Source organism: Pinus tabuliformis, chromosome Q (genome assembly GCF_031772625.1).
Source record: "Pinus tabuliformis cultivar Carrire ecotype Pingquan chromosome Q, CPIR1, whole genome shotgun sequence".
Classification (NCBI taxonomy): domain Eukaryota; kingdom Viridiplantae; phylum Streptophyta; class Pinopsida; order Pinales; family Pinaceae; genus Pinus; species Pinus tabuliformis.
In genome coordinates, this window is record NC_142296.1 from 128,384,775 (window position 1) to 128,409,721 (window position 24,947).

The window sequence follows — 24,947 nt, forward strand, 5'->3', positions numbered from 1 at the left end:
CATCCTCTGAAATTCTACCCTGTTATCACAATGGCCCCCAAAATCAAAACTGATGCCACTGTGGTAAGCCTAATTCTTTTTCCCTCTGTGGATTTAGAACACATTCCCTTAGCTGACAAACACTATAACATTGCCAAAACACAATGTGAATTCAACCTCTTTGAATTACACTGTTGGTTTCAAGACACCTATCTAGACCAATCAAATGAAATTGGTCTTTGGAAATCAAGACTGCCCCTATTTATTTTCCCTCAATAATATTATTTCCCAGATTTTCTCCTCAAATTCCAGGCCTCCTATCTCTCAAGCAAAAGAGCTATCATATCCCCTAATGGTGAAATACTTTTCACCATTATCCTTAACAATATAAACTACATGTTGAAGATCCCACATAGTGAATCCATAACTCCCTTCTCAATTGATGCTCTCAAAGATATTTACCAAAAACTCACGTTTCCCCAAAGAGCCAACATTTTTGAAGTCTTCCTTCCCGAGGATTCTCAATTGCCCAAGAAAAACCCCCCTTATCCCTGTTCTATTTTCCCCCAAAGAACTAGAAAGATTATCTCTGTCTTGTCTTGAATACTTGGGTATTTCTCAGATGAATAGATAGATGAACCTATTTTAGGCTTTCTATCTGCCCTTTCTACAAAAGAAGGACTTTTAGTCTTTTTTACTATGGTCATTTTTTTGCAGATGTAATACATGAACAATTCCTTTAGTTTCTAACTGAAGGAATGTTCATATACTCTTATATTCTCATGCATATGTTTATTTTCTTCCAGATAGACAAGTTTCCCTTTGTAGTTCATAAACTCAATCAACAAGGAGAGCCTTAGTCCATAATCTTTTGGACCTCAATTATCAGAAAACATTCACAAGAGTACAGGTTCAAAGATTTTATAGATCAGTTCATATATCCAACAACTTGTTTGTTGAGTGGCCAACAAATTCCCAGGATCAGTGAGGACATTCAAAAGGTGTTTCATCTTAGTGAGTAGGTGAAGATAGGAGATTGGTATTTATACCAAAACTATATAGAGATCAGGGTTTATGGCTCCAAGATCCCACCCTATAAACTGCCAAAATATCTTCCTATGAGGATAGTTTCCTTAGAATACATCAGGAAAATAATCCAATCAGATAACATTCACTTTGTGGCAGCCAAGGAGAAGTCCCAATTCAGAATAAAAAAGCGTATAGGGCCATTTATCTATAATAGTAGAGCAGTAGGAGAGGAAGCAGGCCTCCTTCTAAAACAATTTAATTTTCCCCTCAGCTTCACATGGTCTTATGACCCTTTGGGGTAATTTGTAAGTTGAGGTTGGAACAGAAGAAAACCCCTTATATACATACCTAAAGACCAGAGATTGAGAAAAATATGAATGAACAAGATTGGGTAGAGAACACATTGCAGGAGGTCGAGGAGCAAGTGTTTCCTAGAACCACTTCAAAGACTCCTACTCCTAGAAAGAAAACTAAGAAAAGACCAAGTGAGGAGGACTCACATTCCATTACAGAAGTCTCACCTAAGGAATTCAAGATTTATTCCAAGAAAACAAAAACAATCTCTAAGGTAGATTTCCCACCAGTGGAGAAAATGTAGGGTACTATTGTACTCTTTGGCATTCATACTTTAAATTTTGATAGTAGCACAACTGGTTCTCCATCATCCTCAACCACTAAACAGAATCCAACCACAACACCTCATACACCCAAGTAATTTACAGAACAAAGGCAGCTGGACATTTTTCAAAGGTACAAGGAAATCAAACATAGGAATGAAGCCCTCCATGACAATATTTACACACAATTCAGGAAACAATATTCCTCAATTCAACATAGGTTCATTTTATCCTATGATACAGAGAAAGGAAGAATGCATATGGAATTCTTGTAGGCCCAAGTACCTCAACCTAAATCAACAACTGATTTCAAATAGACTACATTTGAGTTTGAGGCAAAAGATATCCATCCTTTGGATGAGATGGACACGCAGAGGCAAACAGGAGAGATGGTGTATTCAACTTTCACACAAACTGCTATTACTACCTCCAAGTTGTATCTATATTTGAACAATGTTCAATCACAACTCAAACTGGATAAAATTTCCTCTCTAGCCAAAGACAATAGAATTAAATATTTAGAGGAGATGGTGATTAAAGCAGACTTTGATCTAATTGATTCAAAGGCCATGGAAGAGATTATTAAGAAGAATAATGTTGATATAGCATCCCTGAGGAAGCAATTAAAACTGCTAGCTACTAATAATCCTCAGGCAAAGGAAGTAGAAGAAACAAACATACAAAAGGAGGAAATGTTGAAGTTACCAGTGGAACAAAGTGCACATATTAAGAAAATGGAGGCAGAGATGGATAAACTGATCAAAGAGAAATAAAATAATTGTCAACTTGCTATGGTTCCTATTGATGTAGTGCCTATTGGATCACTACTTCAAATAAGCATTCCTACAATAGCTACAATAGCAGGAGAATCCTCCTCTACAACATCCACAACTTCAGCTACATATGATTCAATCATACTAGCCCAATCAATGGAAAATATGTCGATACAAGGAGAAGAGATAAAAAAGTTGAGAGAGGATGTAAATATCCTAGAGGAGCAGAACAACAAATATGAGTATTCTCTCCTAATAGAGCTGTAGAAATCCCAGAGGCTTACCCAGAGAGTGTAATAGATAGAAAAGGAAATTTTCATGGGTAATACTCTAGCCCATGTTAAAGAGAAAATTTGGAAAAGGATAGATGAAGCCATGATAGAAATATGGCCATATATACAGATCATATTTGAGCAGAAGGAATTAATTGAGAAATCCAATGAAGCTATTCAAGAAATCAGAGAGCAGTTGGATGATAAACACAGTGAAGCTACATAGCTCATTAAGTTCCTCAATTCAAAAAAATAAGTAGGAGCTAGAAGAATTGGAGATTGAGGACAGGACTGAGACTATACTGGAGGTCAAAAAAGGTGCTGACCAAAACAAATTTGATCAAGTAGTTGGAAGAAAAATGTCAAGTTCTATACATAGGTGTATAGAGGTTCTTCATCAAATTGGAAGTCCTCTACAAAAAGGGACTTCCCAGTTTATTAGTGATAAATGACAAGCTCAACACATGGTCATATTACAACCAAAAATTAATGACCATTGCTAAAGATGGTTCTAAGTTTGCAGGAGTGAAAGGAAACATAACAGGGAAATAATTTTTAGAAGCATTGACATATGATTTAGAAATCCAGTATGAAATCAAGCACATCTTCATTTCCAAACCAACTTTTGCTAAATATACTGAAGTGGATGAGGTTTACAGGAAGTTACTCAAGACATCTACCCCAATGAACAACGTTGGGATCAATTGTGTGAGTTATTAGAGTAAGTAGATGACTTGGTTGTATAGTTCAGCATCAACAACATAGTAGGATTTGAAGGGCTAGATATTCAGCAGTTTCACAAATCTAGTGCCACCAATCAAAGCAGTTTCAATTTTCCTAAATTATTGTAACATTTAGATAGATCCTGTTTAGGAATTCCTCAAATACATCCTAGTCAGTTTTGACTGGATATTTTGTAAATAACTTATAAATACTTCTCATTTTGAAGTATGAAGGGTTGATTTTTGCATTCCAGAAAGCTATTGTGCTATTTCCATTTAATGGGTTGATCAGTAATAAAAAGGAAATTCTTCACAGGATTCATGTGTTGGGCTATTTGGTGAAGTGCTTCTCTCATTGTCTATGTGTTTATTTATTTGTTTCCATACTTATGTGTTCTCAAATCTGAATTATTTTATAGAAAGTTGATGGACATAATTTGTAGAAAGATTAACTATAATTCTGGCTGTGGATAACTTAAATGTTTTCTTCTCATATCAAGTTAAAGAGTTCTTAACTTCTCTTTAGCTTCAATTGAACCTATATCTTTTCTTCTATTACATTTCATATAAATCTAAAAGATGCAGTTACTTCAACTACCTTGCCCTGTGAAACTCCTTTGAAAATATGAGACAGATCCCTGTTAAGTTTGTAGAATCCATAGCCCAATGGAAGTTTCATGCATTTAATCAACCAAATCAATTTTAAAATCAAACTCCAAACTCTCATAACTAGCCTAATATCTAAATACAAAAAAGTTAAATCTGATAGATCTAGATCCCTCTCTGAGTTTAGGAAGGCTAGATCCTAAGCTCCAAAGTAGTTTTGTGGTGAACTCTATGATTCTCTTTTGCAACCTCAGAAAATTATAGAGTGCTAACAGTGTGTAATCAATATATCGACTCTCTCTCAATTTTTCTAATATGGTACCAGAGCCAGTGAGGGCTGATATTTGACAAACAAAAGGCAAACTGTCTTTGGAAAACGAGGGTGGAATCTCTTTGGATTGATGACTGAGATTGTGTAGAGAATATGTGTCAAAATTTAGGATTAGATGAGCATTGAGAAAATTGCGAACCAGAAAAGGCATGCTGCAAATTTAACCCACCAATAATCTATTTTGATGCAATATATGTTTTTCTACTAGCTTTTTATAGCCATTTTATTTTTTTATGCATATGCTGCAGTGGTCGCTATATGCCTGTATGGGTGTCTTCTCATTTTAATGTGATCTGCATAGCATCAGTGTTTCTGTTAAAGGTTGAGGAGCATCAAATCTATGCAATTTTTGTAGTTGCAAGCTAATAAGAGACATTGTTCCATCACCGTCATATTTTCAGGATCAAAGGTTGATGTAGGATGATTTAGTTGAAAGATGTTGAATGTTGTTATGCTTAGTTAGTTGGGTATGTGAGTAAGAGATTTGACTATTGTTGTCATGAGTGGAGGTGTTAAGGTGAAGCTCCATGGGAGGAAGTGTTGACATTTATCAGACGAGATCATATTGATCAAGGGGAATTCGCATGTTGCAAGCTAAATTGCAGTGCGGTAATGAGATTCAATCTCATGATCTCATTTTGAGTATGAGCCCTATTGCCCACAAAGAGATTTCATAATTTCTCTGCAATATCAAGTATCATCAGTTTCAAGAAAATACGGTCAATCTGGTGCCAGTAACGTGGGAGAAGAATCAGATCTGCAGATCTCAGATTTGAAAACAAGAAAAGAGGTAACATGGACTCTCTTCCTTTAGAGAAATTTAATGGCATCAATTTTCATACCTAGAAAGTTAAAATTCAAATGCATCTTATGAATAGAGGTTTGTGGAGTATAGTAAAAGGAACCGAAAAGGCTCCTACTAATGCCAAGCTTTTAGTTGAATGGGAAAAGAAAGAAGACAAGGCTATAATTGGATTGGGTCTTTCCGACACTCAGATGCATTTGATTGATTTAGCAAAATCGGCTCATGAAATCTGGGAACATTTGAGTAAGTTATTTGGGGAAAAGGCTATGAACACAAAGTTCTCTTTAAAACTGCAGCTCTTTAGTCTCAAAATGCATGATGAGACACCTCTCTCTAATCATATAAATGAGTTAATGTCTCTCTTTGGGCAATTGGCTGAAATTGGTGCTAAGGTAGAAACAGATGATGCTAAAGCAATTCTATTAAATAGCTTATCTCCCAAGTATAGCAACATTGTATTCACATTAAGCCAAATGTCTTCTCAATCATTAGAAGGAATGGTATCATCACTTTTAGCTGAGGAAAAAAGGGAAAATACAAAAGGTTTAGATGTTGGTGGTCAACATGAACTTGCACTATTTTCCAAAGGCAAAATTAAAAAAAGCAAAGGGTTCAACATAATGCTTCTACTGTCACAAATATGGACATATCACCTAGAATTGTAGAACTCGTGCAAGGGATATTCTAAATGGAAAGTAAACTATAAAAATTTCCAACTTGGATGACATGTCAGAATAAGATATTGATGAGTGACCATTGAAATCACTTCTCAAACCATTTTAAAAGTAAAAGAGATTTAAGTTCTTCTACTGTGTGGTGTGAGTTGATGATGTTTTCTATTGTGTTTTTTATTGGTTATAAAAAGGATTGATGCTTTTTAAACTGGAAGCTTTGATATCTGAAATGTCATTTCTTGTGTGTTAGTAATTTTGGTTATAGAAAGGGTTGGTGGGTCTTAAACTAAAAGCCCCAGTGTCTGAAACATCAGTTCTTGTGTAAGGTCAAGTTGTTTGATCAACTCTTGAGCATATTCAGTATCTGGACTTCCATCCTATCAACTGACAGATAGACGAAAGAAAAATATCGAACATATGGTGGTTGGTCAATAGGATGGTTAATTACTTGATGGCCCTTATCGTGGAAGCCCCGACGAGCTGAATCGTCAATATTATTGACCTTGCAAAGTTCATCAATGATGGTCGAAGGTAGTTACATTTTAAATGGAGGTCAAGTAACAACTCGAAGATGTGATGGTGAAAGAGCAGTGTTTGTGAGATTCCAAAGTGGATGTGGGTGCTCATGAATACCATTTAGACAAAGATTTATTTTCTACTGTAATATTTCTTTTCCATGCAAGCATTAAGGGAGGGTGTTGGAAGTAATGCTTCCATGTCATGTGTAGTTGTCACTATGAGTCCCTAGATGTCAGTCTAGAAGTTGTTGGTTCCTATGCACTGAGTTGGAGTCGAGTCATGTCTGAGTCATAATTTGTTGGATTCAATGATCAAATTCTTATATATGTAAATGTCTTATGTGATTAATAAAATAGTGCACGTGTTTTGGTGTTGTGTGTAATCACTCTCTCGACTCTCTCTCATTTTTTCTAATACAGTGGGTGCTGGAAAACGAGAGAAGGTTGTAGCCTTTTGTAGGTGGGTGCTTGCATGTTGGTATGAGCCTACGCTAGTACAAGACTGTAAGAATTATTTCATCATAATAAAAATAAGTCAAAGATGACAACAACAGTGGTTTTTTTCCCACATTGGGTTTCCACTTAAAAATCCTGGCGTTCATGGGTGTTGATGTTTTGCTTTTGTGTGATGGTTTATTATGTCCTTACTGCACATGATTAATTTTAATTAATTCCTAATGAATTACTGATACACTAGTTAAAGTTAAACAGATGATGGATTAACTGAAAAGTTAGTTAATTGGATATACGTAGTTGTATGCATAACAGTCGTGTACATATGTAGGTTTGCTTCATTATAGTTGTTAGACTCTGTCTCATGTCAGAGATTGATCCTTCTTCAAAACAGGGTTTTGAAGAAGAAATCATTTAAATGTTGCTTTTTAGATTATGTAATTTGTTCTTCAGCTCTTCAACTGGCAGCGACTTCAAGCTCCCATCTCTGCAAAAGCACAAACACAAACAAAACATCATCAGCAATCTCAGATCTGGTTACTTAGTCAAGGAATCGCTGGACTGAAAGGCATACTTTAATCTCTTGACAAGCATATGCCTGTGGCCTTGTTGCTTAACCTCTGCTGTAGACTTCTTGACTATGAGGTTGAGAGGAGCACTAATATTCATAATTCCACCGTTGTACAGCGCCCTTTTATCCGGTTGTATACTTGAGTCAGAGGTGGCAATCAGATTATTGAGTTTGTTTATTTTAATCAATTAGTGGTTAAGAGCTCATATTGTCCATTGTGGACATATAATCAATTTTGTTAGATTTGGGTCTTCTTATTATGCCGGCCAAGTTAAATTTTGGGCCACCTTCGATCCCTCCTGTTGGTATTGACAATTCAAAAAAAAAAAAATTTGCCTATACCAACGCTTACAGATCTTGGTTTTGGAGATGTGTCTCAGGAAGAATGCACTCCTTTTGTTGGTGGTGAAACAGAAGCACTGAAGAGAATGGATGAATCTCTACAGGATCAGAAATGGGTAGCAGCATTTGAAAAGCCTAAAGGGGACCCAACTGCATTCCTGAAACTCGCCACAACTGCTTTGTCACCGTACTTGAAATTTGGTTGTCTGTCATCAAGATTATTTTATCAGTGCTTGCAAGAAGTGTATAGAAAAGTGAAAAAATATACAAAACCTCCAGTTTCACTGGAAGAGCCGTTGCTATGGAGAGAGTTTTTCTACACAGTGGCATACGGTACACCCAAGTTTGATCAAATGGAGGGAAATCCAATTTGCAAACAGTGTGTCTTAAATGGGTAGATTCCATGGAATGATAATGATAGCCTACTTTCTGCTTGGAGAGATGGTCAGACAGGATACCCCTGGATTGATGCAGCCATGGTGCAGCTTCGGAAATGGGGATGGATGCATCATCTTGCTCGTCATACAGTTGCATGTTTTTTTTTTTTTTTTACTCGTGGTGACTTGTTTGTCCACTGGGAGAAGGGTCGAGATGTCTTAGACAGATTACTGATTGATTCAGATTGGGCAATTAATAATAGCAACTGGATGTGGCTGTCCTGTTCAGCATTTTTTCTTTCAGTACCATCGCATATATTCTCCGATTTCGTTTGGAAAAAAGTATGATCCTGATGGTAAATACATACTGTATTTTCTTCCTGTGTTGAAAGATATGCCAAAAGAATATATATATGAGCCCTGGACTGCACCAATTGATGTTCAAAGGAAGGTGAAATGTATCATTGGCAAAGACTATCCTGAAACCTCTGGTATCTCATCTAGACGCAAGCAAGAACTGTAAGGAAAAGATTGCAGCAGCGTATGCACTGAACAAAGGAGTTAAGGCTGAGATTAGTCAAGTGCAATTACAACGTGTAAAGAAAAATTCCAGCTATAGGAGAAATATCGATGATGTAATTAAACAAACACCAAAGAAACAACAACAGATAGTTCAGGGAAATATCGACTTAGGGGCCTTCTACCCAACACAAGCTATTCTACAAATGTTGTAGTGAAGGAAGACTCTGGAAGCCAATCAAGAATTGAACGGGCATCTCCAAGTTTGGTTGACATACAGGTTTGCTTTTCAGATATCAACGATTTGTATTTTGTTGTCTTTGACCAACCAGAAACAACCATTATAACCGGTCTCGGCCTTGACAAAACTGTGAAAATGTTTCTTTCTCATGGAGCGAATCCTTTGACAATCAATGATGATTGCTAGACACCTCTTGGCACATGCTTCTCTGCGTTGCTCTCCTCAGTGCCAATATACAAATTGCCGTAGAGTAAAAGGGCTTTTTCGTCATGGAAGACAGTGTAAAATTCGTGCTTCTGGGGGTTGTTCTCTTTGCAAGAAAATGTGGTATCTGTTACAATTACATGGACGGGCTTGCAAAGAATCTGAATGCCGTGTGCCTCACTGCAAAGATTTAAAGGAACACAATCAAAGGTTGTCGGAGGAAATTGGAGCAGCTATCTTGGCAGATGGCAATCAATCAAAAACACCGTGCATACTGCACATGAATTCTCTTAATGGCACTCATGGAAATATTAGCAAGCTCATCCAAAGTTACCTCTGGGAGGAATGGCGTAGGAAACATCTACCACAGAGAGTTCTCCAGCAGCAATCCAAAGGATATATGAAATCAAAGGACGCAGTATGACAAGCCCACTTGCAATCTGTGTTGCTGATGTGTCGGATGTTAATCGCTTTGCAGTGACCTCTCATTTACCGGATGGTCTACTTAGTAGTTTTCTTCCTGGACCTGTCACTTTAGTGCTAGACCGTGGTAAAGAAAGTATTCTTGAGAAGTCCCTCAACCCAGGAGTGAATACTATTGGAATCAGAATACCAGAATGTGACTTTATCCAGATAGTAGCTCGTAATTTTGGCAGCGCTCTTGCACTCACAAGCGCTAATCGAAGTGGACAACCAAGCACAGTTTGTATTCAAGAATTTGAGTAGCTGAGGCAACATTGTGCTTATATTTTTGATGGAGGTCAACTTCCAGTTGGACGTGCAGGCTCAAAAATTATAGATCTAACCACACCCAAAGTCTATAAGCTCCTAAGACGTGGAAGTGCTTCGAAGGAGACAAGAGAAATTCTTGATTTATTTGGTTTCAAAGAGATTAATTAAGCATGAATTTTTGCCCCCGAGTTCAACTGTATCATAGCGTTTTTGGTGATAAAGGGACCAAACACCACGAAGACATCTGTCACAGCAGAAAAACAGGGTCAATTCACCTATTTTTATCTTCAGTCAATGCTTCAACAGGATCTGCGCTCCATATGTCAGCCATCAGAGGATTTTTAGGAATACGCTGTTTTATTTTAGAATAGATGAACGCTCCTTTCTAATTTTTGTAATTGTAGTTGAAACAGCGCAGAGATTTGGGGCGCAGTTATGAAACCCAGATTGTGCAAAGTGACATACAGATTCGACTACTCATGATTATTTTCACCAATGGAAATTGACACCTGTAATGCCACTAATGCCACCGCTTCATCAGTTTTCAACAGTTCGAGTAGAAGAAGGAGCGCATTTTTATTTTCAGAGGAGCTGATTGTTTTCAGTTAGTTTATTTATTAATAATGATAAAATCAATTCCTGGTCTTGGGGTCGATGGTTTTTCCCCAGCTGTGTTTATTTGATATATTAAAAACAAAATCATTTGTAGAGTGAGAGAGGGGAGATTTTTTCTGAGTGCTGAGTGCTGGAACAGAGCTTTCATTGTACATTTTTTGGCAGAGAATTTAATGGAGTTTCACAGCTCTGTTTGCTGAGATTCATGTGGTATGTTGATTTAGCATAAGTTTTTCCCTTTGTCTCATATGTAAACTGTTATGTTTCATTCACCTCATGATCATATCTATTTGAGCAAATGAAGTGATTAGGTAGGAATTCATAGTATTGTATGCTCCTCCTATAAATTTGCTCAATTCAATGTTTTCTTCTGTTTAAGGAGGATTCAAAGTATTATTTGCCCTCCTTAGCTCCTCACCAGTCTTGCCATCTCATTTAAAATCTAGATTTGGTGTTAAATTGCTTGCCTACCTTGCCTCAGTTGATAATCTGTGTAGTCATTATATTTCTCTGTTTGAAACTGTAATTTTGCCCATGCAGCCCAGAAAAACCCCGTCATTTAATTAAAAACCCCAAACAAATCTTCCTTATCAGTTTACTAGCCTAACATCAATGTTCCTAATTGGGTCAGCTTATCATATTGAAAGATCTACCGAATCTGACCCGAGAGAGCCTTCTCATACCTCGTAGGGCTAGCTACGAGGTGAAATGGTTTGATGTTGCCTTGAAGGTTTACCTTCCTCAGCCTAGGGTGAAATCTCAAGCGCTAACATAGTGGCGACCATACTGGGGAGAACATCTAATCCTTTGCTCATTGATGTGTTTGTTTCATAAGTCTTAGACGGAGCCTGAAGTTACGCCAGAAGCCTTCGAAAACGCTCTTGTTTTACATCAGCGTTAGTAGATAAACGCTGCTTCAGTCAATCTCCGTGAGCTTGTGAATACGACCACTTCGATTGCATTTTACCCCAGTACATGTATCAAATTCAGATCTGATGCTGATGGTGGACAGCAGTCAGACACTTATGCAGGCTGAATCATTCACCTGGCGACTCCAACTTGATCCAGACATACCAATGCTTGCTGATCCGTTCATGCAATGGTAGGGTATGTGGCAAACCCTGCACTGTGTGAAGCTCTAAACGAATTTAGAGAAAGCTTAGTGGATATTGAAATTAATGAAGAAGTTTTAAGTTTTTTCCTTCAATGTTTGAAATCTCCGAATTATCATCCTAGCGTCTGTGAGTTACTTGTTGAAAGAATCGAGAAGGAGATTCAAGATTTAGATGAGCAGATCCACTCTTATGATTTCCAAGACCCTACAAAGTTCTTGGAAATCCTTCTTCCTTCACAACAAGCAATAACAGACTTGCCTATAGAGGTATACATTGACAATGTGCAGCTGGAAGTATGCATTGCAGAGTTGGGGCAGCCAACAGAGTCCGGTGTCCGTGATCCTATTGCAGCATACATGGACACATTTTTCAGTTTGATTGACAGATCAGGCTGTCTTCTCTGTGACCAGGGACATTATTTGCATGAAGGGCTGCCAGCAATTGCATCTGTGACTTCGTGGCAGCATTCTCAAGCGGCTTCATTTCCAGGTTTACTCGAGTGGTTAATTTGGCATTTTAGCATTACCTGATCTATTGTTTGTACAGCAGATTAGAGTAGATTTTGTACATAAATAAGCAGCCATAAGGGCAACATCTTGTTTTAGTTTGCTGGAAGATTGTTTCAGTTCAGTTTCAGTGTGAAAATAAATCCAGAGTTGTGTTGATGATGACTCCATTGCCCAATGGTGGAGGCACTGTCTGCTCTCCCAAAGTTCTGCGGTTCTTGGCACCTCCACGGAGCGACAGCTGCCATCCCAAATGGAGCCGATGTTAGACTCCGTCTCATGTCAGAGATTGATCCTTCTTCAAAACAGGGTTTTGAAGAAGAAATCATTTAAATGTTGCTTTTTAGATTATGTAATTTGTTCTTCAGCTCTTCAACTGGCAGCGACTTCAAGCTCCCATCTCTGCAAAAGCACAAACACAAACAAAACATCATCAGCAATCTCAGATCTGGTTACTTAGTCAAGGAATCGCTGGACTGAAAGGCATACTTTAATCTCTTGACAAGCATATGCCTGTGGCCTTGTTGCTTAACCTCTGCTGCAGACTTCTTGACTATGAGGTTGAGAGGAGCACTAATATTCATAATTCCACCGTTGTACAGCGCCCTTTTATCCGGTTGTATACTTGAGTCAGAGGTGGCAATCAGATTATTGAGTTTGTTTATTTTAATCAATCAGTGGTTAAGAGCTCATATTGTCCATTGTGGACATATAATCAATTTTGTTAGATTTGGGTCTTCTTATTATGCCGGCCAAGTTAAATTTTGGGCCACCTTCGATCCCTCCTGTTGGTATTGACAATTCAAAAAAAAAAAATTTGCCTATACCAACGCTTACAGATCTTGGTTTTGGAGATGTGTCTCAGGAAGAATGCACTCCTTTTGTTGGTGGTGAAACAGAAGCACTGAAGAGAATGGATGAATCTCTACAGGATCAGAAATGGGTAGCAGCATTTGAAAAGCCTAAAGGGGACCCAACTGCATTCCTGAAACTCGCCACAACTGCTTTGTCACCGTACTTGAAATTTGGTTGTCTGTCATCAAGATTATTTTATCAGCGCTTGCAAGAAGTGTATAGAAAAGTGAAAAAATATACAAAACCTCCAGTTTCACTGGAAGAGCCGTTGCTATGGAGAGAGTTTTTCTACACAGTGGCATACGGTACACCCAAGTTTGATCAAATGGAGGGAAATCCAATTTGCAAACAGTGTGTCTTAAATGGGTAGATTCCATGGAATGATAATGATAGCCTACTTTCTGCTTGGAGAGATGGTCAGACAGGATACCCCTGGATTGATGCAGCCATGGTGCAGCTTCGGAAATGGGGATGGATGCATCATCTTGCTCGTCATACAGTTGCATGTTTTTTTTTTTTTTTTACTCGTGGTGACTTGTTTGTCCACTGGGAGAAGGGTCGAGATGTCTTAGACAGATTACTGATTGATTCAGATTGGGCAATTAATAATAGCAACTGGATGTGGCTGTCCTGTTCAACATTTTTTCTTTCAGTACCATCGCATATATTCTCCGATTTCGTTTGGAAAAAAGTATGATCCTGATGGTAAATACATACTGTATTTTCTTCCTGTGTTGAAAGATATGCCAAAAGAATATATATATGAGCCCTGGACTGCATCAATTGATGTTCAAAGGAAGGTGAAATGTATCATTGGCAAAGACTATCCTGAAACCTCTGGTATCTCATCTGGACGCAAGCAAGAACTGTAAGGAAAAGATTGCAGCAGCGTATGCACTGAACAAAGGAGTTAAGGCTGAGATTAGTCAAGTGCAATTACAACGTGTAAAGAAAAATTCCAGCTATAGGAGAAATATCGATGATGTAATTAAACAAACCCCAAAGAAACAACAACAGACAGTTCAGGGAAATATCGACTTAGGGGCCTTCTACCCAACACAAGCTATTCTACAAATGTTGTAGTGAAGGAAGACTCTGGAAGCCAATCAAGAATTGAACGGGCATCTCCAAGTTTGGTTGACATACAGGTTTGCTTTTCAGATATCAACGATTTGTATTTTGTTGTCTTTGACCAACCAGAAACAACCATTATAACCGGTCTCGGCCTTGACAAAACTGTGAAAATGTTTCTTTCTCATGGAGCGAATCCTTTGACAATCAATGATGATTGCTAGACACCTCTTGGCACATGCTTCTCTGCGTTGCTCTCCTCAGTGCCAATATACAAATTGCCGCAGAGTAAAAGGGCTTTTTCGTCATGGAAGACAGTGTAAAATTCGTGCTTCTGGGGGTTGTTCTCTTTGCAAGAAAATGTGGTAACTGTTACAATTACATGGACGGGCTTGCAAAGAATCTGAATGCCGTGTGCCTCACTGCAAAGATTTAAAGGAACACAATCAAAGGTTGTCGGAGGAAATTGGAGCAGCTATCTTGGCAGATGGCAATCAATCAAAAACATCGTGCATACTGCACATGAATTCTCTTAATGGCACTCATGGAAATATTAGCAAGCTCATCCAAAGTTACCTCTGGGAGGAATGGCGTAGGAAACATCTACCACAGAGAGTTCTCCAGCAGCAGTCCAAAGGATATATGAAATCAAAGGACGCAGTATGACAAGCCCACTTGCAATCTGTGTTGCTGATGTGTCGGATGTTAATCGCTTTGCAGTGACCTCTCATTTACCGGATGGTCTACTTAGTAGTTTTCTTCCTGGACCTGTCACTTTAGTGCTAGACCGTGGTAAAGAAAGTATTCTTGAGAAGTCCCTCAACCCAGGAGTGAATACTATTGGAATCAGAATACCAGAATGTGACTTTATCCAGATAGTAGCTCGTAATTTTGGCAGCGCTCTTGCACTCACAAGCGCTAATCGAAGTGGACATCCAAGCACAGTTTGTATTCAAGAATTTGAGTAGCTGAGGCAACATTGTGCTTATATTTTTGATGGAGGTCAACTTCCAGTTGGACGTGCAGGCTCAAAAATTATAGATCTAACCACACCCAAAGTCTATAAGCTCCTAAGACGTGGAAGTGCTTCGAAGGAGACAAGAGAAATTCTTGATTTATTTGGTTTCAAAGAGATTAATTAAGCATGAATTTTTGCCCCCGAGTTCAACTGTATCATAGCGTTTTTGGTGATAAAGGGACCAAACACCACGAAGACATCTGTCACAGCAGAAAAACAGGGTCAATTCACCTATTTTTATCTTCAGTCAATGCTTCAACAGGATCTGCGCTCCATATGTCAGCCATCAGAGGATTTTTAGGAATACGCTGTTTTATTTTAGAATAGATGAACGCTCCTTTCTAATTTTTGTAATTGTAGTTGAAACAGCGCAGAGATTTGGGGCGCAGTTATGAAACCCAGATTGTGCAAAGTGACATACAGATTCGACTACTCATGATTATTTTCACCAATGGAAATTGACACCTGTAATGCCACTAATGCCACCGCTTCATCAGTTTTCAACAGTTCGAGTAGAAGAAGGAGCGCATTTTTATTTTCAGAGGAGCTGATTGTTTTCAGTTAGTTTATTTATTAATAATGATAAAATCAATTCCTGGTCTTGGGGTCGATGGTTTTTCCCCAGCTGTGTTTATTTGATATATTAAAAACAAAATCATTTGTAGAGTGAGAGAGGGGAGATTTTTTCTGAGTGCTGAGTGCTGGAACAGAGCTTTCATTGTACATTTTTTGGCAGAGAATTTAATGGAATTTCACAGCTCTGTTTGCTGAGATTCATGTGGTATGTTGATTTAGCATAAGTTTTTCCCTTTGTCTCATATGTAAACTGTTATGTTTCATTCACCTCATGATCATATCTATTTGAGCAAATGAAGTGATTAGGTAGGAATTCATAGTATTGTATGCTCCTCCTATAAATTTGTTCAATTCAATGTTTTCTTCTGTTTAAGGAGGATTCAAAGTATTATTTGCCCTCCTTAGCTCCTCACCAGTCTTGCCATCTCATTTAAAATCTAGATTTGGTGTTAAATTGCTTGCCTACCTTGCCTCAGTTGATAATCTGTGTAGTCATTATATTTCTCTGTTTGAAACTGTAATTTTGCCCATGCAGCCCAGAAAAACCCCGTCATTTAATTAAAAACCCCAAACAAATCTTCCTTATCAGTTTACTAGCCTAACATCAGTGTTCCTAATTGGGTCAGCTTATCATATTGAAAGATCTACCGAATCTGACCCGAGAGAGCCTTCTCATACCTCGTAGGGCTAGCTACGAGGTGAAATGGTTTGATGTTGCCTTGAAGGTTTACCTTCCTCAGCCTAGGGTGAAATCTCAAGCGCTAACATAGTGGCGACCATACTGGGGAGAACATCTAATCCTTTGCTCATTGATGTGTTTGTTTCATAAGTCTTAGACGGAGCCTGAAGTTACGCCAGAAGCCTTCGAAAACGCTCTTGTTTTACATCAGCGTTAGTAGATAAACGCTGCTTCAGTGAATCTCCGTGAGCTTGTGAATACGACCACTTCGATTGCATTTTACCCCAGTACATGTATCAAATTCAGATCTGATGCTGATGGTGGACAGCAGTCAGACACTTATGCAGGCTGAATCATTCACCTGGCGACTCCAACTTGATCCAGACATACCAATGCTTGCTGATCCGTTCATGCAATGGTAGGGTATGTGGCAAACCCTGCACTGTGTGAAGCTCTAAACGAATTTAGAGAAAGCTTAGTGGATATTGAAATTAATGAAGAAGTTTTAAGTTTTTTCCTTCAATGTTTGAAATCTCCGAATTATCATCCTAGCGTCTGTGAGTTACTTGATGAAAGAATCGAGAAGGAGATTCAAGATTTAGATGAGCAGATCCACTCTTATGATTTCCAAGACCCTACAAAGTTCTTGGAAATCCTTCTTCCTTCACAACAAGCAATAACAGACTTGCCTATAGAGGTATACATTGACAATGTGCAGCTGGAAGTATGCATTGCAGAGTTGGGGCAGCCAACAGAGTCCGGTGTCTGTGATCCTATTGCAGCATACATGGACACATTTTTCAGTTTGATTGACAGATCAGGCTGTCTTCTCTGTGACCAGGGACATTATTTGCATGAAGGGCTGCCAGCAATTGCATCTGTGACTTCGTGGCAACATTCTCAAGCGGCTTCATTTCCAGGTTTACTCGAGTGGTTAATTTGGCATTTTAGCATTACCTGATCTATTGTTTGTACAGCAGATTAGAGTAGATTTTGTACATAAATAAGCAGCCATAAGGGCAGCATCTTGTTTTAGTTTGCTTGAAGATTGTTTCAGTTCAGTTTCAGTGTGAAAATAAATCCAGAGTTGTGTTGATGATGACTCCATTGCCCAATGGTGGAGGCACTGTCTGCTCTCCCAAAGTTCTGCGGTTCTTGGCACCTCCACGGAGCGGCAGCTGCCATCCCAAATGGAGCCGATGTTAGACTCCGTCTCATGTCAGAGATTGATCCTTCTTCAAAATAGGGTTTTGAAGAAGAAATCATTTAAATGTTGCTTTTTAGATTATGTAATTTGTTCTTCAGCTCTTCAACTAGCAGCGACTTCAAGCTCCCATCTCTGCAAAAGCACAAACACAAACAAAACATCATCAGCAATCTCAGATCTGGTTACTTAGTCAAGGAATCGCTGGACTGAAAGGCATACTTTAATCTCTTGACAAGCATATGCCTGTGGCCTTGTTGCTTAACCTCTGCTGCAGACTTCTTGACTATGAGGTTGAGAGGAGCACTAATATTCATAATTCCACCGTTGTACAGTGCCCTTTTATCCGGTTGTATACTTGAGTCAGAGGTGGCAATCAGATTATTGAGTTTGTTTATTTTAATCAATCAGTGGTTAAGAGCTCATATTGTCCATTGTGGACATATAATCAATTTTTTTAGATTTGGGTCTTCTTATTATGCCGGCCAAGTTAAATTTTGGGCCACCTTCGATCCCTCCTGTTGGTATTGACAATTCAAAAAAAAAAAAATTTGCCTATACCAACGCTTACAGATCTTGGTTTTGGAGATGTGTCTCAGGAAGAATGCTCTCCTTTTGTTGGTGGTGAAACAGAAGCACTGAAGAGAATGGATGAATCTCTACAGGATCAGAAATGGGTAGCAGCATTTGAAAAGCCTAAAGGGGACCCAACTGCATTCCTGAAACTCGCCACAACTGCTTTGTCACCGTACTTGAAATTTGGTTGTCTGTCATCAAGATTATTTTATCAGCGCCTGCAAGAAGTGTATAGAAAAGTGAAAAAATATACAAAACCTCCAGTTTCACTGGAAGAGCAGTTGCTATGGAGAGAGTTTTTCTACACAGTGGCATACGGTACACCCAAGTTTGATCAAATGGAGGGAAATCCAATTTGCAAACAGTGTGTCTTAAATGGGTAGATTCCATGGAATGATAATGATAGCCTACTTTCTGCTTGGAGAGATGGTCAAACAGGATACCCCTGGATTGATGCAGCCATGGTGCAGCTTCGGAAATGGGGATGGATGCATCATCTTGCTCGTCATACAGTTGCATGTTTTTTTTTTTTTTTTACTCGTGGTGACTTGTTTGTCCACTGGGAGAAGGGTCGAGATGTCTTAGACAGATTACTGATTGATTCAGATTGGGAAATTAATAATAGCAACTGGATGTGGCTGTCCTGTTCAGCATTTTTTCTTTCAGTACCATCGCATATATTCTCCGATTTCGTTTGGAAAAAAGTATGATCCTGATGGTAAATACATACTGTATTTTCTTCCTATGTTGAAAGATATGCCAAAAGAATATATATATGAGCCCTGGACTGCACCAATTGATGTTCAAAGGAAGGTGAAATGTATCATTGGCAAAGACTATCCTGAAACCTCTGGTATCTCATCTGGACGCAAGCAAGAACTGTAAGGAAAAGATTGCAGCAGCGTATGCACTGAACAAAGGAGTTAAGGCTGAGATTAGTCAAGTGCAATTACAACGTGTAAAGAAAAATTCCAGCTATAGGAGAAATATCGATGATGTAATTAAACAAACCCCAAAGAAACAACAACAGACAGTTCAGGGAAATATCGACTTAGGGGCCTTCTACCCAACACAAGCTATTCTACAAATGTTGTAGTGAAGGAAGACTCTGGAAGCCAATCAAGAATTGAACGGGCATCTCCAAGTTTGGTTGACATACAGGTTTGCTTTTCAGATATCAACGATTTGTATTTTGTTGTCTTTGACCAACCAGAAACAACCATTATAACCGGTCTCGGCCTTGACAAAACTGTGAAAATGTTTCTTTCTCATGGAGCGAATCCTTTGACAATCAATGATGATTGCTAGACACCTCTTGGCACATGCTTCTCTGCGTTGCTCTCCTCAGTGCCAATATACAAATTGCCGCAGAGTAAAAGGGCTTTTTCGTCATGGAAGACAGTGTAAAATTCGTGCTTCTGGGGGTTGTTCTCTTTGCAAGAAAATGTGGTATCTGTTATAATTACATGGACGGGCTTGCAAAGAATCTGAATGCCGTGTGCCTCACTACAAAGATTTAAAGGAACACAATCAAAGGTTGTCGGAGGAAATTGGAGCAGCTATCTTGGCAGATGGCAATCAATCAAAAACATCGTGCATACTGCACATGAATTCTCTTAATGGCACTCATGGAAATCTTAGCAAGCTCATCCAAAGTTACCTCTGGGAGGAATGGCGTAGGAAACATCTACCACAGAGAGTTCTCCAGCAGCAGTCCAAAGGATATATGAAATCAAAGGACGCAGTATGACAAGCCCACTTGCAATCTGTGTTGCTGATGTGTCGGATGTTAATCGCTTTGCAGTGACCTCTCATTTACCGGATGGTCTACTTAGTAGTTTTCTTCCTGGACCTGTCACTTTAGTGCTAGACCGTGGTAAAGAAAGTATTCTTGAGAAGTCCCTCAACCCAGGAGTGAATACTACTGGAATCAGAATACCAGAATGTGACTTTATCCAGATAGTAGCTCGTAATTTTGGCAGCGCTCTTGCACTCACAAGCGCTAATCGAAGTGGACAACCAAGCACAGTTTGTATTCAAGAATTTGAGCAGCTGAGGCAACATTGTGCTTATATTTTTGATGGAGGTCAACTTCCAGTTGGACGTGCAGGCTCAAAAATTATAGATCTAACCACACCCAAAGTCTATAAGCTCCTAAGACGTGGAAGTGCTTCGAAGGAGACAAGAGAAATTCTTGATTTATTTGGTTTCAAAGAGATTAATTAAGCATGAATTTTTGCCCCCGAGTTCAACTGTATCATAGCGTTTTTGGTGATAAAGGGACCAAACACCACGAAGACATCTGTCACAGCAGAAAAACAGGGTCAATTCTCCTATTTTTATCTTCAGTCAATGCTTCAACAGGATCTGCGCTCCATATGTCAGCCATCAGAGGATTTTTAGGAATACGCTGTTTTATTTTAGAATAGATGAACGCTCCTTTCTAATTTTTGTAATTGTAGTTGAAACAGCGCAGAGATTTGGGGCGCAGTTATGAAACCCAGAATGTGCAAAGTGACATACAGATTCGACTACTCATGATTATTTTCACCAATGGAAATTGACACCTGTAATGCCACTAATGCCACCGCTTCATCATTTTTCAACAGTTCGAGTAGAAGAAGGAGCGCATTTTTATTTTCAGAGGAGCTGATTGTTTTCAGTTAGTTTATTTATTAATAATGATAAAATCAATTCCTGGTCTTGGGGTCGATGGTTTTTCCCCAGCTGTGTTTATTTGATATATTAAAAACAAAATCATTTGTAGAGTGAGAGAGGGGAGATTTTTTCTGAGTGCTGAGTGCTGGAACAGAGCTTTCATTGTACATTTTTTGGCAGAGAATTTAATGGAATTTCACAGCTCTGTTTGCTGAGATTCATGTGGTATGTTGATTTAGCATAAGTTTTTCCCTTTGTCTCATATGTAAACTGTTATGTTTCATTCACCTCATGATCATATCTATTTGAGCAAATGAAGTGATTAGGTAGGAATTCATAGTATTGTATGCTCCTCCTATAAATTTGTTCAATTCAATGTTTTCTTCTGTTTAAGGAGGATTCAAAGTATTATTTTCCCTCCTTAGCTCCTCACCAGTCTTGCCATCTCATTTAAAATCTAGATTTGGTGTTAAATTGCTTGCCTACCTTGCCTCAGTTGATAATCTGTGTAGTCATTATATTTCTCTGTTTGAAACTGTAATTTTGCCCATGCAGCCCAGAAAAACCCCGTCATTTAATTAAAAACCCCAAACAAATCTTCCTTATCAGTTTACTAGCCTAACATCAGTGTTCCTAATTGGGTCAGCTTATCATATTGAAAGATCTACCGAATCTGACCCGAGAGAGCCTTCTCATACCTCGTAGGGCTAGCTACGAGGTGAAATGGTTTGATGTTGCCTTGAAGGTTTACCTTCCTCAGCCTAGGGTGAAATCTCAAGCGCTAACAATAGTCATGTGCAGAAATATGATAAGAAAGAAAAGGTTTTAGTGAGTTTTAAAATATTGATTTTCCACCCCCCTCTCAACATTTTTCCCAACAATTGGTATCAGAGTCGGGTCCTTCAGAAGAAGCTTGATCGCTTGAAGGATATCCATCAAGATGAGTAGTCAAGAAGGAGTATTTTCTATCAGGCCACCTTTATTTAATGGAACTAACTTTGTCTTTTGGAAAGTCAGGACAAGAGAATACTTACATTCATTGGGAGCTGATGTATGGGAAATTGTTGAAAGTGGATACCAATATCCACACACCATTCCCATAGATACTGCTGGAAAGAAACAATATGAAATCAATGCAAAGGTTTTGAATGCCATATTGGGACGTTTGGACGAGACTGAGTTCGTGAAAGTAATGCAGCTGAAGACAACAAAGGAAATGTGGGATAATCTTTTCCAAAGTTATGAAGGTGACACGAAGGTAAAAAATGCTAAACTCCAACCAGTCATAATACAGTATGAGACACTAAAAATGCATGATGATGAAAACATTGCAACACTTTTTCTTAGAGTTGATGAGATTTTTAATTCCATGAGAAATCTTGGTGAATAAATAAAATATTCTACTGTTGTTGAGAAAAATTTGAGATCACTAACTCCAAAGTTTGATTCCAAAGTCTCTACTATTGAAGAAATGCAGGATCTGCAAAATCTCACACTTGATCAACTCCATGGAATATTGATGAAATTTGAGATGAGGAAAGATGGTTATTCAGAAATGAGAGAAGCAGCCTTTAAAGCCACATATAAATGGAAACATAAGGAAGCACTCAAAGACATACGATACATATCATATGAGGAAGAAGAAAACTTCGTGAGAAAGTTGCAAGTGGGTACTGGAAGATTCAGAGGTAAGCTTCACTTTAAGTGTTTTTCTTGTGGAAGAGTAGGCCATTATGCATCTAAATGTCCTTATAAAGAAAAGCATAAAGAGAATGGAAAGAATGTTGCTCGAAGGAAGTTCTCTGATAAGAAATTTTTTTACTCTAATGAAGAAAGTCATAGCAAATCTGATGACCAAAAAAATTTTGATTCAGATTATAACAACTCTTATCTAGTACTCATGGCTCTTGATGATTAGTCAATTGATGAATCAGATAGTTATGAGGTAGATGATTTGATGAAAACTCAAAGGGAGAATGATAAACTCAGGAATGTTAACAAAGAATTGGAATCAAAAGGAAACAATATGATTGAAGAAATAAAGAGGTTAAAAATGGAATTAGAAGTGTTAGACCCTGGAATTATTGTACTTAATGCACATTTTTATTCATATGATGCCCTACTTATTCCCTTGTTTTACCAGTTTATGAACTCTTTCTATGTTCTTTTAATGCAACAACGAAGATTTTCACTTGGGTTGTATTTTATATAAGAATACCTTCATCATATGTATTTCTAGGATTAATGCTCATTAAAATGTTTTAGCATAGATTGTCTTGTTCTTGCATCGCATAAGTTCCTGCACCAAGTATATGTGGACCACTTCATCATTCAAGCTTTACACAAAGGAAAATGTTAGTTGGTGCTACAAACATGTGTTTTGAATGATTTTTGATCCTTTTTTATGGTCATAGGTGCATCTATCTTTTATAGACCTATTCCTACACTAAAGAGGAACATTCCTACACTAGTGAGCAACCAATTTGGGGATTTCATACATCGGCACATTTTCAAGGAAATCCAGAAAATATTGTTTTTCGAAATTTTGTTTGAACACCTCCACATCATTCAAAATGCACCTAGGTTGTACAGATCAATTTTAAAAGAATAATTAATAATTCAAACTAAATTCGCAGTAGTGTTCAAACATCCAACTTCCTTCTAGATTTTAGTGCAGATGAAGTCGAATATGAAAATTCCAGAACATGGGTTTTCTCCTAGTATAGAAAATTGACAAAACTCTAATGGTTTTCTAAAATTTGTCACAGTTTGGGAGATCCAAAGGGGTCTTTGAGGAAGATTTGTAGAAAAATCAAGTAAAACCCAGATTGCAAAAGTAGTCAAACAATAAACTTTGGGCACGATTTCCAAGGCAATGGAGATGAATCAAAAAGAGAGGTTATTGTTTATAACATGATAAATTAGGCTTCCTCCAAAAACATTTCCCAGATTCGCATTGGTCTAAGATTTACACAAGGGTCTGTGAGGCAGTTTTATAAAAAAGACCGTTTTTTTCCAGAATTCGAAAATATGCCTAGATTTGCAAAATTGGTATCATATTTGTGTTTCTTCAATTGGATAATGGATGAAATAGATATCCCACCCATGGCATATTTCCAGGATTCAATATTCATATTATTTTCAAAGGATTTGCTTGTCTAAAGCCAAACTTGTAATGTAAAAAGATTATAAAAACAGAGCTATGGCTCCAAGCCTAGCTAGAAAGCCATTCTTTGTACTCTCATGCTGCTAAGTTGAGTGCTAGGGTTCTTCCCCTTCCTCATATCAATTTTGAGCTGGAATATGGAGCTCTAAATGTATAAGGACTGAGATTTCCATTCATAACAAGCATCAATGCCAGGTTTATGCATCTATTTTGTCTATTTCCTATAATGATAATTTTACTCTTATAGACTATGTGTTTTCCTTAAAGGGAAATGAGTTGGTTGGCAAGGGCCCAACCAACCCAGCTCATTCTCCCATTACTATTATATGTATTAAGTATAGGGAGTTATTGGTGTGAAGGTTTCTTATGAATGATATGTGCTAGTGATTGACAGAGCTCTTGCGTCATTCCTTTTCCTTGTCGAAGCATTCTCAGATCTGAGGTTTTGTGTGTGTGTTAAGTTTGTTTTCTTTATTTTAATAAAATAATTTCTTTGTGTTATTTCTTTAATGCACAGCAAGCATTTCTTTGGTCTTTTCCTCTTAAATCATTTTTAGTTAATGCTTAAGGGTTTTCGGGGTTTTATCATTTAATTTTTGTTTAAAGATCTATTTATTTATAACAAGAATACTCTAATCAAAGCATATATACTGTAACTATGTTGTGGTATTAAAACTCCTGTGTAAATCATTAAGTTTAAATCATATTCCTTGCTTTGATAAATATCTGTAAATTGAAGTTTAAGTACAAAAATAGTTTCCTATCACTTTTTAGATTCGAGACTATAAGATATATATTCATTTAAGGATTGAATTCATTTATACATAGGATATAGTCAACACAGTGATAAATGTTTAGAGGGGATATGAGTAAAGAATATTTTAAGTGGTGATCTTTTATTTAAATGCAGGAGTTTACTATTTGCACTAAGATTAATGAAATTTCCCTTTGACTTTCGCAATTAATATTCTTGAATTTTAATTTGCATTTGATTTGGGATTCCTTTTTTTATCGCATGAGTTGAAGTTTTCCTTTCTACAATTGCCAATTTTGTGCTTGAAAATATAGCGTTTTGATTAAGGGATGCAATATTGTGGAGTGTAAATCTATTTTGGTACAGGAACAAAGTCATATCAGTACAAG

General features: G+C 37.9%; 6 pseudogenes; all 6 read left to right on the forward strand.

The window, feature by feature from the left end:
* The first annotated feature begins 7,609 nt into the window (after window positions 1-7,609).
* Window positions 7,610-8,803, forward strand: LOC149218585 ((6-4)DNA photolyase pseudogene; annotated as a pseudogene).
* Window positions 8,804-9,098: 295 nt separating this feature from the next.
* LOC149218586 (uncharacterized) lies at window positions 9,099-9,934 on the forward strand (annotated as a pseudogene).
* Window positions 9,935-12,746: 2,812 nt separating this feature from the next.
* Window positions 12,747-13,939, forward strand: LOC149218587 ((6-4)DNA photolyase pseudogene; annotated as a pseudogene).
* Window positions 13,940-14,234: 295 nt separating this feature from the next.
* Window positions 14,235-15,070, forward strand: LOC149218588 (uncharacterized; annotated as a pseudogene).
* Window positions 15,071-17,882: 2,812 nt separating this feature from the next.
* Window positions 17,883-19,076, forward strand: LOC149218589 ((6-4)DNA photolyase pseudogene; annotated as a pseudogene).
* A 295-nt stretch (window positions 19,077-19,371) lies between these two features.
* LOC149218590 (uncharacterized) lies at window positions 19,372-20,207 on the forward strand (annotated as a pseudogene).
* The last annotated feature ends 4,740 nt before the right edge of the window (window positions 20,208-24,947 follow it).